A 12,368-nucleotide genomic window follows, 5' to 3' on the forward strand; every position below is an offset into this window, starting at 1 on the left:
CGATAGCTAACCCAGGTGGGGAACATGACTCCACACACATGCCCTCTGCAAGTGTTGCCTCTGAAATTAGGAAAACTTGTGAGTTTAAGGCACAGCTGCACACCCAGAAGAAAGCCCAGCATGATATGCTCAGGCTGGAGGGAGTGCTAAAGCCTGGTATCAGGCCAGAAACCTTCAGATCTTCACTCTAATATACTCCCAAATGAGCTACATTGGCAACAACCAGGCCCACCAGGAAGGCTTAATACACAAGCCACAGCACATGCTAGGAAGATTTAAATTTGGATGTCACAACACAGGAGACAAGCAGTGGACTTGGCTCCAGAAGGGCAGGCTGGGATTTCCTATATCCCATTCACTCAAGCCAGCACCTGCCCCCTCAAGCTGTCACTGGCACCCCCAGGTCTGCAAGACAAGAGCAGCGGTTCTCACTGGAACAACTCCACCCACAGCTCGCAGGCTCCTCCCAAGCCTAAAGTGAAAAATCATCTTGCCAGAAAGCAGCCCACTAGGACTCACCATTGCTTCTTTTCCTTCCACCCAGAACCCCGCTTCTTCTTCTCCTGAGCTGCAAGTAGCCATCCCTGGGATGCCAAGAGGTAGGCACAGGATTCTACCTCCCAGCAGCCAACTGCACCTCCCCAGGCTTTGCAGAACGAATGGTGGCTACTACTAACACCACTTAGCTGCAATGATGCTCTTAGCTTCTGCCCTGCCTTCCTCAGCTTGACTTCCCTCTTTTGCCCCATTCCTGCCTCACTTCCTCCTTTGGCAAGTCACTCAAAGGAGCCGACCTCCACAGGCCAACCTCCAAGGGCAGAGGAGACCAAGCCACAAGCATTGAAAAGGCGACTGGCCTAATTCCTCTAGCTTCCCCAGGCTGACGCCAAGGTATTTTGTCCACTGATGTCACCACCCTCTATCATGCGGGGGTTGGGGTTATGCGAGGGACAGGCCAGTGGCTGAAGGAGGAGCACCTTGCTGGACAGCAAGGGTAGCTGGGAAAAGGAAGCCAGCATGTTGCTGCCTGGTTTTGGGCTGAGGCCCTTTCACATGTGTCATAACCTTAGTCCCAGATTTGGACCTTAGCGTCCAAAATATGGGGGTTAGCATGAAAACCTCCAAGCTTAGCTACCAGCTTGGACCTGGTACTTGCTGCCACCACCCAAAAAATTAGAGTGTTTTGGGGCACTCTGGTCCCCCTGAAAAACCTTCCCTGGGGACCCCAAGACCCAAATCCCTTGAGTCTTACAACAAAGGGAAATAATCCTTTTTCCCTTCCCCCCTCCAGGTGCTCCTGGAGAGATACACAGACACAAGCTCTGTGAAACTACACAGAGTGACTCCCCCTCTCTGTTCCCAGTCCTGGAAACCAAAAGCACTTTCCTATTTCCCCAGAGGGAATGCAAAATCAGGCTAGCAAATCCAACACACAGATCTCCCCCTGAATTCTTCCTCCCACCAATTCCCTGGTGAGTACAGACTCAATTTCCCTGAAATCTCCCAGTAAAGAAAACTTCAACAGGTCTTAAAAGAAAGCTTTATATAAAAAAGAAAGGAAAAATACATACAAATGGTCTCTCTGTATTAAGGTGATAAAATACAGGGTCGATTGCGTAAAAGAATATTGAATAAACAGCCTTATTCAAAAAGAATACAAATCAAAGCACTCCAGCACTTATATTCATGCAAATACCAAAGAAAAGAAACCATATAACTTACTATCTGATCTCTTTGTCCATACACTTAGAAACAGAAGATTAGAAAACAGAAACTACTTCTCCAAAGCTCAGAGAAAGCAGGCAGACAGAAAACAAAGACTCAGACACAAACTTCCCTCCACCCAGAGTTGAAAAAAATCCGGTTTTCTGATTGGTCCTCTGGTCAGGTGCTTCAAGTGAAAGAGACATTAACCCTTAGCTATCTGTTTATGACAACATGTTAGGTAACCGTGAGAACCGCTGCACTACAGCAACTCCATCACAGTGCACTGCCCCACCCTCAAATTCCATGTACTTTGGTGGTTCTCACCCTGGCATACACTGAGGGGTGAACCTGGAGAAAATGGCAACAGCTCTTCGATGGGTCAGCTGGAAGAGCAGAGGACTGGAGCTGAGGCTCAGGAAGCTGTCCTAATGTCACCCTTGTGATTCCAGCTTGAGGGAGAGCTTCTTTTTTTCCCCTTGCTGAGAAAAAGCAAGAGAAGAAAGAAAGTTCAGGTGGGCCAAGTGGGTGCAGAAACCAATGCTGCCTTTTCCTGCAGAGAAGCCCAAAATGAGGGAATTGCATTGGGTAAAAGCACTGCTGTGTTTCCAGGAAACAGCCCATCACTGCAGAAAGAGGCTGCGGAAGCCTGGAATTGAACCAGGGACCTTTAGATCTTCTGTCTAACACTCTCCCAGCTGAGCTACTTCAGCACCTACAGGGTGGCTTTTTGGGCTGCTGCTTCTCACCTTGAAACTTATTCTCAATAAACATCTCACCAGTCAATAATGGCCAATGCAAGACAGACATCACTTTCTATTTTAGCACTTCAAAATGTCATCAACTAGTATTTGGATCTCTCAGATGCTGCGCTTCAGTTCATGGGGGAAAGGCAAGAGAAGTGACCTTTGAACTAAAGGCCTGGGGTTAACCTCCTAACGCTGTCTCCTACTGTAACACTATTTAATACTGGCCCACCCTGTGCTGGTGACAGTTCCATTTCTAGGTGTTAGTACATTTCAGTTACTGTTAAAATTAAAAGTTTCTGTATGCTTAAAGGAAATGATTTTTTAAAATTTGCTTATATATGGCCTGAATAAATACAGATTTACACATCCTAGCATGAAAATGTATTGTCTTATATGATAGAGAAATCATGCATCAAATTGTGCATCAAAATCATGAGATGAGCTACAAATGCAATAAAAAATAACGTATTCAATGGTTTAACATATGGAGCAGGGGTGGGGCTAGGGGGCCACCGAAGACACTTCTTGCCTGGGATGTCACTTGGTGTAGGGGAAGCCCTGTCAGGGAAAGCAGGAGTTAGTGTCACATGCCTATTTTCAGGCTGTAATCTGTGGGCACCCTGCTCTGTGGGAGGCATCTCAGTAGCCCAGACTCAGGGCTGGAACAGGCCCCTGACTGAGGGGGTGGCTGCAGGGTTTACAGCGCTCTGATGTCTCAGACAATGTGTCTCTCCCCAAAGCTTCGGATCTGCGTCCCCAGAAGGCTCCTGCCCTGCCTCTGCTCCTTTCACATTCTATAGCAAGGAGCAGCAGCAAGGGTCAGGGATGAGCCATAGGGCACTAAGTGGGTGGCAGGGGCTTCAGGAGTAAACTCAGCACCCAAAGCAGAGGGGGATATGAGGCTTTTTCTCTTTCCTTAGCCATGTGCGATAGCTCTGAGAGCTCTTTGAAATGCCTCCCCTCCCGCAGCCTGGGAAAGGGGAAGGATTCTCAGGTTCTAGCTTGATTTGAATGAGGATCACTGGACCCTAGAATCATTCACTGCCCTTTCCCGGAGAAACCTGTGATGCACAGAACGGGGCTGAGATAAATGCTGACAGGAGTCAGGAATTGCTCCCTGGAATAGCAGCAGGATTGGGCAGCTGGAAATCTCACCAAAGGAGCTGAAGCATTGGTGGTTTGGAAATAAATGTCCTAGGTACTGCATGAGAGGTTTAGGTTTCTTTTCTGGGCAATAGCAATGAGAGTTTTATCGCCTCAACATTTCAGTAGAAAATTCAGACCCAAACTGTGTGTGGTGGGGACCTCGATAGCGGTTTCTTTGGTTTTGATTGAGTTTGTTCTCTTAATCTCATTTTTAAAGCCCTTGATCATTTTGATGGGGAAAATACTTTTCCTTTCCCTTGTACAAATAAGAGAAGTTAAAAATCTGCATTGAGTGAGGGGGTCTGTTTGTGCCATTGCAGGGATGGAGATTTTCATGGGGAAGGGGTAAAGGGATAAATGAGAGGCTTTTGCAGGAACATGGGGATATTTTGCAGTTTAAATTTTTCCAAAGGGAAACCTCCCCACTTTCCCTTTGCTGCTGCCCAGCTCAGACCCAACTGACACCCCTGTGATAAAGTGGCAATTTTCTGATAGTTTTGCATGTTGTGTATACCTCAGTTTCCCCTATTTGTTGCATGATTATCTAGGTCCGAGATCCAAAATGTGGGGTGCATCCCACCAGGTGGAATGAAGTAACATTTGGGGAATGGAACTGGGGCCCAGGCCAGCCCCCAGAGGCTGTGGGAAGGGAACACCATCCAGCTCCGCTCTTATCTATAGCCCCAGCTGCTGGTCCTGGCTGCTGGCATGGCTCCCATGGGTCCTCTCCCAGCCCTACACATGTGGTTCTGCTGCTGGTCTCTGCCCCCACCCCCAGCTGTGGCCCCTGCCTCAGCCCCCTTACCCTTGTCTGCGTCCCTTCCCCTGCAGCTGTGGCCCCATTCTCAGGTGTGGCTCATGGGGGCATAGACAAGGGTAAGGGGGGTGTGATCCTGAAAAAGTGTTGGGACAACTGATCTCGGTGGTGGAACAAGGGTGTTTAATCTTTGCGGAGACCCCCAAACGGCAGATGTGGCTGTTGACTAGCTGCTTGGGCCCAGACAATGGCCACAAATTCTGTATCCTAGTGTAACTTTAGCGCCCTATGCATCCAAGGAAGTGAGCTATAGCTCACGAAAGCTCATGCTGAAATAAATTTGTTAGTCTCTAAGGTACCACAAGTACTCCTGTTCTTTTAGCGCCCTCTTGGCCAAGATGGAGTCTGCTCTGCAGGCAGCTCTGGCCAAGAGAAGGCACGTGCAGGAATGCAGCAGGAGAAATCCCTTCCACCCCGGAGGCACCTGTTCCAAACCCTCCCAGAGTGAACACCCACCCACAGGAAAAGTACAATGGATATAACAAAGGGAGATATTTATTTACAGAGGGATGAGAGGAGAAATACAACAAGGGGAAATATAGGGGGAGCAGTAGAACAGGGCTGCATCCAAACCAAGGCCCCACAGGCCCAGCGGTAGCACAGTCTGGAAGGGCATACATTGAGCAGAGGGTCTGCACACAGAGTTCAGGAGGCCTGAGCAAAGTTCCAGTCCCGTGGTGAGTCTTGGGTGCTCCTGGTTGTCTTCGGTGCCAGTGAACTCTCCCCAGCAAACCCTCCGGTGCCCTCTTCTGCTCTGTGCAAAACCACACAGAGCGACCACCTCCTCACTTAACTAGCTACAACCTCCTGCCTTGTTCCCAGTGCAGAGTCACAGACCCCAGTACTCACAGCCCTGGGCAGCCGTGATGCTGGGTCCAGCTCCAGCCTGTCCTTCTTGGGTGATTCGCCCCGGCACAGGGCTCCTTCTGGCTCCTGTCCTGGGCTGTCCCCGATCAGGCCTGTCCTCCTCAGGCAGGTTCTCCCTGCTTCACTTCTGCAGGGCCTGCCGGCTGCCTCTCTTCCTCCCTGGAGCTCCAGCGCTGACCTCTGGATTTTCCCTCCTTTTTCCTTACTCTCTTCTTCCCCTGGGAAAAAGATTTAAAGGGGCCATGCTCTGTAAACCCCAAAGGTGTTACACTTAGTGGGGGTTTTGGTTGGCTAGTTCCCAGTCCCAATAGAGGGTGGAAGAGTCAATGGGAAATCAGGACCCTGAGACTGACAGTCTCCAGGGGCAATTGGGAGAGGCCAAAGCTCCAAGTTAGCCGGACTGACAGGCCAGGCAGTGTAATGAGGGAGTCACCAGGCCAGGGGGTCCCATCCTCCTTGTGAGCTGGAACTGCCTGGGTCAGAGTGGGTTGGAGCTAAGGAGAGAGCAGGAACCCGAGAAGAGCCGGGGAGCAGAGCTGTGCAGGTGTAGTGCCAGAAGCTGCTCCCTGTAGGACTTTGCAACCTGTAGCAGTTACTGATACCTGAGGTTGTTCTTATTTGCTGACTTGTCTTAATTGGCTAAAACTTGACAGTGGTGAGGGATGGAAGCATAAAGGCTTCGTCCTCCAAACATCCCTGCCTGGTGTACATCTGTAGCTATTACCTCTTAATACAGGATTGTAAAAAATAGAGTGAGGTCATTTAAACATCATTTATTTTGCAACTTCATTTACTGTGCTAACAATGTAGCATCCTCACACAAATACTTCTCCTCATGGGACCTGTAGGTTGGATTCATTTTAGTGGGATGCGGGACATGTGGAGGATAATTTAAACTCTTAATTTCCTTAGGGTTTCCCTGCAATATACTTCTCTGCTGGTGCGATTTCTGACTATTGCACGTGTATTTTATTTATTACAATAACACAAGTAAATCACATAAGTGACATAGTCTAAGGGCTTGGCTTCACTTGCAAGTTAGAGCCCATTAAAGCAGCCCCGGCTGCCTGAAATCCTGAGGTGTCCACAGTCGCAAGGCACATGGAGCGCCTGGACTCTGCTGCTGGAGCGTTTCGAGTAATCCACCTCCATGAGAAGCATAAAGCTCACTGCACCCCACTGAAATGCCCGGGCATCAGTGTGGATGACATGTTGCATTACTGCACTGTGATTGGCCTCAGGAAGCATCCCATAATCCCCTGAAGCCAAGTGCCGACTCTGGTCATTGTTTTGAAAACGGCTGCAGGCATGCAGATATCCCCTTTCGAAGCTCCGTTTCTGACAGCCAGCTGCTTATCTGCTCGGGGACAAAGCAACCATTAGTGTGGAATGCTGCTGTTGTGAGTTTGTGTGTGTGTGTGTGGGGGGGGTCTGCTGCTGTCTGAACACACAAGACAGCATGCTGACACACTTTCAGCCCCCCCAAACACACTGTCTCTCCCTCCACATACGCACACCACACTCCCTGTCACACTCCACCCCTGCCACCATTTGAAAAGCACGTTGCAGCCACTTGCACACTGGGATAGCTACCACAATGCACTGCTCTCTCTGGCATTGTCAGAGCTGTTAATGTGGCCACTCCAGTGCGCTTGCAGCTGACAGTGTAAACACACGGCAGTGTTTTCCCTGCTGCGGTCTCCAAGGGCTGATTTAACTCCCAGCGCTCTACATCTGCAAGTGTAACCAAGCCCTAAATTTTCCAGACCAACTGAATTAAGTAACTGCCCTCCACCACCATTTGCAGGGAGTAAGGGCACTATGGAGCACACACTGCACTTGCTGGCTTAGCCTTGTGCATGCTGGGATGGGCACCTCCACATTGATGAGACCTGGTCCCACCATCTCCATGGAGCTCCAGTCTGCCCTGCTGCCATCCCTGTCTGTGTTGTCTTCTCTAGCAGTTGACTCGAAGGTGCGCATTGGCCGCATGCCATGTAGTCATGTTGTCTCCAAGAGCAAAAGCAGGAAGAATGGCACCTTGATAGCCCACCCAATATTCCATAACATAGTTAAGGAAAATATTTCTCAGTGAACTCTCAGGAAAAGATCAGAAACAGCCAGTGTCTGTATGAGTCTATGACCGTTGGTATTTTTTTGAAATTTCTCAGGCCAATCTAACTAACACCTAACACACATTTGAAAATTCTTTTCACACTGTTGCTCATTCTCAAGGTCTGCTTTGCCTCCAGACAGATCCATTCTCTTTCTGAACAGCCTTGCTCTTTCGCTGAGGTATCGGAGTAAACACTCCCCTTCACTCTATTCTCAGACAAACACTAGTATTAACTGTTTGCTACTGATGGGTCTAGAAAGCATTTGTCAAGTGAAAGATGCTGTTTCTGGGGGGTGGTTCCCAAGATCCAGTACTTTGTGTTCAAACGTCTTCCCAGCTTTGTTGGTGAAAATAACACCAAGGCTTCATTGCAATGAGCTTTTCACCCCAGAACCTATAATCTTTAGCTTAGGAAGCCAATACCTTATCCATTAGGCCACTGGGGCCCTACAGTGAAATGAAAAGAGGGATGGAAATTCCTTCTCATAATTGCACATTGCTCACATTCACTCAGAAGCCAAATACTCCATTTAATGGCCTTACAGAAATGTCTGCATTCCCTGGCAGTGGGGCAACTGGGCAGGTCCCTGACAGAGCTGAGCACCACCTTTCTGCCAGCCATCTTTAGAGAAGAACCCCACCCCAGAGTCAGCCCTCCCTCCTTCAGCACCTCTAGGTCTGTGGCTCTGAGTGGCAGTAGGATGATTAGGGAGTGAATCCGCGGCTGGAAGCAGGGTAAGGTCAGCCTTTAAGGAGTAAGCCTGTAGGGGAGGCTGTGGGCTGCTTGTCATATGTTGAGATCTGAGCTCTAGATCAAAGCTGCACAGTGACCTGACCCCAGGTTTATAAGGCTGACATAGTGACCCCCTTACTGGCCTCAGTGAACCCCAAACCCTTGTTCCTAAGGGCATTTAGGAGTCTCTGTCCCTTAATAACTTTTGGGAGCTCCCCAGCAGGCTGCGGGCATCAGCTGCCTCCTGCCTCACAGGTTAGACTCTTGGTGCTGTGCCAGCCACCCCCTCATTAGCAGGCCCAGTGTAAGAAGAAGGAGGCCCGGTGCTTGCAGAAGAGGGTTTTGATTAATCGACCTCTGTGTTATAGGCACAGGATTCTTCCCCGCAGTAGCATAGCTACGGGGGAGCAAGGGGAGCAGCTAAGGGTGTTGAGTTCCTCTGGTGGGGGTGTGGAGCAGCTGTTTGTTTTCCTGTATGCACTCCTCTGTGATGTGAAAATCAGGGATGGGAGGCAGAAGCCCCACTTCCCTCCCGAAATGTCCAGGGGGGGGGGAAGCCAGAACAACAGGGTAGGGCAGCAAGTGGTGGCCAGACTCTCACCGCCAGGGTCTAGTCTAGCTCAGGGTCCAGCTCAACTTCCTCCCCACGCTACTGGTCCCCAGTCCCCTTCCACTACCAGGTGAACCTGGGCACTAAGGCAGGAATGGGGTGAGGAAGCAAGTCAAGCTGAACAAGGCAGGCAAAAGCGAGTCTTGTCTTCATGTGCCACTCACAATGATGTCCTTTTTGTGTGCAACTGCTGCAAAAACATTGCGGACGGAGAAGCAGCAGGTCAAAATGCTGCTGTACAGCTGCCAAAATAGCTCAATTGGGAGAGCGTTAGACTGAAGATCTGAAGGTCCCTGGTTCAATCCCAGGCTTTGGCAGGTCCTTTGATCCCTCTTTGTGCAGGGCAAGCTTGATCTCTGGGAGGGCAGCAGCACCTTTACCTGAGGCAAGTACCTGATTTTGAGCTTCCCAGCAGAACAACAGAGAGCATGGGCTTCTTCTGCTAGTTGGCCCACCTGACCTATAAGGATGGGAACTATCTTTCCCACATGACTTATTTGTCGACTCAAATGGCTAGAACAGAGTGAGGCAAGATGGCCCTCAGAGATGGTGCCAGAGGGGGCAGGGAGGTGGGAAGAAAGTTCCTCTGCAAAGCTGAGTGATGACTGTACTGTGGAAGGGGCATCTGACATGTGGAATGTGGCAGGGATTCAGAGGCACTTGATGTTAAGGTGTGAAAGGAAAGATCTATGGTAGGAACTGGCTCCCTTCCTCTGGACTGCATGGTGTTTGGTGTTGGAGCTGATTTTAATTGTGTCAGCCGGCTTGAGAACCACTGATCTCGTTTTCTCAACCATGAGAGGAAACATTTTTACAATGAGTACTACCTGGCGCAGGTCTGTAGCGAGGTCGGCTTAGAAGAGGTGTTTCTCTGTAATGGAACCAGTGGAGGGCGGGCAGTAGCCTCCTGTTCCTCTAACCCGAGCTCACACCAGCCGCAGAGGGGGGACACCTTTCTGCGGGGACAGGCCAGGAATCAGATTGACTGGATTTACGTGAAGGAGAGCACGTCGACAGCCCAGTGCAGGATAGTGCCAATGGACTGTTCGGATCACGCAGCTCTCACCATGTGCTCAATGTGGGCAATTCCCTGGCCCAGGGCAGAGGATATTGGAAGCTGAACATCCAGAGCTTGCAAGATAAAGGAGCAGGGAGGTGAGGCCTGGTGGTGTTGGCAGAACGGGAAAGCATCAGAGGGTCCTATGGCAACCAGGGGGATTGTGGGAGTCGGTGAGGGAGGAGTTGGCAGCTTTGTTCCGGTGGTCGGGCAAACACCACAACATTAAAGAAACCAGTGGTGCCAAGTCCTGCAGCATCACCTGTGGGATTTCCACAAGAGCATCCAGGCTGGGGAGCTAGTCAGCATGTGACTGTACAACCGGATCAAACGACAGCTGGCTGAGTTCCAGGAGATGAGGCTCCAGCTGGCCAATATGAGCGAGAGCACTGAGTGAAGAGAGAGGGTGGCCTCCCCTGACATTTTTGCAGCCTGTGGGGAACAAAGACAAAATAGGGGGATGCGGGGACTCTGGGGAGGCCCCCTGGATGCGGTAGATCAGTATTATAGTTGATGGAGGAGGAAAGAGAGTCCTGCAAGAGGAAGGCGCTGGTGGCAAGTACATGAGGCTTTTAACTGGGAGATCCAGTGTTTGAGCCCTAGTTTTAGCAGCTGACTTTTAAGTTGCTGTGCATGCCAGTCACCAAACGCATCCTGGGTGTGTCCAGAGCCACACATGGATTCCCAGAAGCCGTAGCAATTTCCTGGAAAGGCCCCTTTCTCCTGCTGAGTTCTTAGGAAGCAGGATAGAAGCCGACATCTGCAGGAGCAGGCCCAGAAAACACAGTCTCTGGTTGGCAGGAAGCGCTGTGGGGCCAGGTGCTGAGAAGACCGAGGGGAGAAGAGAGCAGAAGCAGCTGCAGAGAAGCTGTGAGTGCAGAGTGCAAACCTGCCAGCTGAGAGTCACAGGTGTCTAGAGACTGTGACACCATCTGGTCCCGTGGCGTAAAGTTCAGCTGTCAGAACACTGAATAGTGCAAGCTGAGCTCAGAGGGACTCTGGGACCTGTTGCTTCATACCTTAGCATAGGTGGAGTTTCAAGGCTTTGTCTTGCTGTTTGAAATGATGTAGGAGCTGCTCTTTTGCCTGCTGGCTGTTGTGACTGCGCATCAGAGGGGACGCTGGATCCAGCAGACTGGCCTTGTCTGGAGCCCTGCAGGGAGGGATAGGAGCTGGGTTTACTCGGAGTCCTGCAGCTCGGCTGCAGCCAGGCACAGGAGGCCGCCCTTTTTATTGACCTACTGGCCCAAAGTCACTTTGGCGGTGTTGGTCTTTTCCCAGGAATGCTGAGGGCAGGCCTGAGGGAGGGAGACTCAATCCTCTTCCCTGTTGGTCAGGGAAGAAAAGGCGGCTGAAAGAGTGGCCAGGTTCCTGAGCTGGGCCTTCCAGTGTTTGGAGAGGGTGGAGCTAACTGGGGCATGGTGCTGGCAAAATGCCTCAGGGCGCTGACAGGAGGAGCAGGCCAGGGCTAGGGCTGGGAAGAGAGAGAGAGGCTATGGCTACACTTGAAACTTCAAAGCACTGCCACGGCAGCGCTTTGACGTACAAGTGTGGTCGCAGCGCCAGTGCTGGGAGAGAGCTCTCCTAGCACTGCACCGTAAACCACCTCCTCATCGGGTGTAGCTTGCTCCCAGTGCTGCGGCACTGTTTACACTGAGGCTTTACAGCCCTGTATCTTGCAGCGCTTGGGGGGGTGTTTTTTTCACACTCCTGAACATGAAAATTGCAGCATTGTAAAGCGCCAGTGTAGTCATGGCCTCGGACTTTTAATCTGAGGGTCCAGAGTTCAAGTACCTTGTCAGGCACTCAACTGTTCCCCAAGATCTTAAAAAGCTCTGTCTTTGGAGTCCTTCTTGATGTTACTTTTTCTCCCCAGGATTTTGCCTTTCCTAAGAAGGGCCTTTTGTGTGTGGGATTGAAGGGGCAACTTCCTGACACAACCCTACCCCCGTCCTTGCAGGCTGGAGGAATAAAGGCCTTTGGGCAGGGTCAGCCCTAGACTAGCTGCCAGCAACTGGCACCCTAGGCGAATCCTGCAGTCGGCACCCTCCACCCCCAAGGGCAGAGCTAGGCTGAGGTATTTTGGTAAACTGGGAAACATTTTGCACCTTTTCTCCTTTTAATGTTTTTAAGTGTTTTTTTGTTTGTTTGTTTTTCTGGGGTTTTTTTTTTTTTGGTTTGTTTTTAAACTGAGGCTTAATTATTCGGTTTGTCCATCCGTGCATCTGTCCAACCAATGTTGCTTTCTCTATTCTTTGGGTTCTGGCTGCCCCTTATTACAGCCATAACTTTGGTCTTGAACTTTATAGAGTAGTGAGGTACCTTAAGGGTTAAATGCTAAATACCAAACCCAGACAACATTAGTTACTTGTGTCTGGCAAAAAGTGTCTGGCAGTTTTACCACTTTGAAAGATTCAAATGGATTTTCAGTGGCATTATAAAAAAACTATAACAAAGCAGAACTAAACCAATTCATCTTAAACCTTAAAAACAAGAGTTTTACAAACCATGAGTGTCAGTTTAGGTCCTTAAAACCTTACATCATCACACACAAAGTCCTCTTTTGCTT

General features: G+C 50.1%; 2 non-coding genes across 2 annotated transcripts; one reads left to right on the top strand and one right to left on the bottom strand.

The window, feature by feature from the left end:
• Positions 1–2,344: 2,344 nt before the first annotated feature.
• Positions 2,345–2,417, bottom strand: TRNAF-GAA (transfer RNA phenylalanine (anticodon GAA)). The gene has a single exon. It is a non-coding gene; the product is annotated as a tRNA-Phe (tRNA).
• A 6,569-nt stretch (positions 2,418–8,986) lies between these two features.
• Positions 8,987–9,059, top strand: TRNAF-GAA (transfer RNA phenylalanine (anticodon GAA)). Its single transcript has one exon. It is a non-coding gene; the product is annotated as a tRNA-Phe (tRNA).
• Positions 9,060–12,368: the final 3,309 nt, after the last annotated feature.

Source organism: Gopherus flavomarginatus, chromosome 1 (assembly GCF_025201925.1).
Source record: "Gopherus flavomarginatus isolate rGopFla2 chromosome 1, rGopFla2.mat.asm, whole genome shotgun sequence".
In the NCBI taxonomy this organism is placed as follows: Eukaryota; Metazoa; Chordata; order Testudines; family Testudinidae; genus Gopherus; species Gopherus flavomarginatus.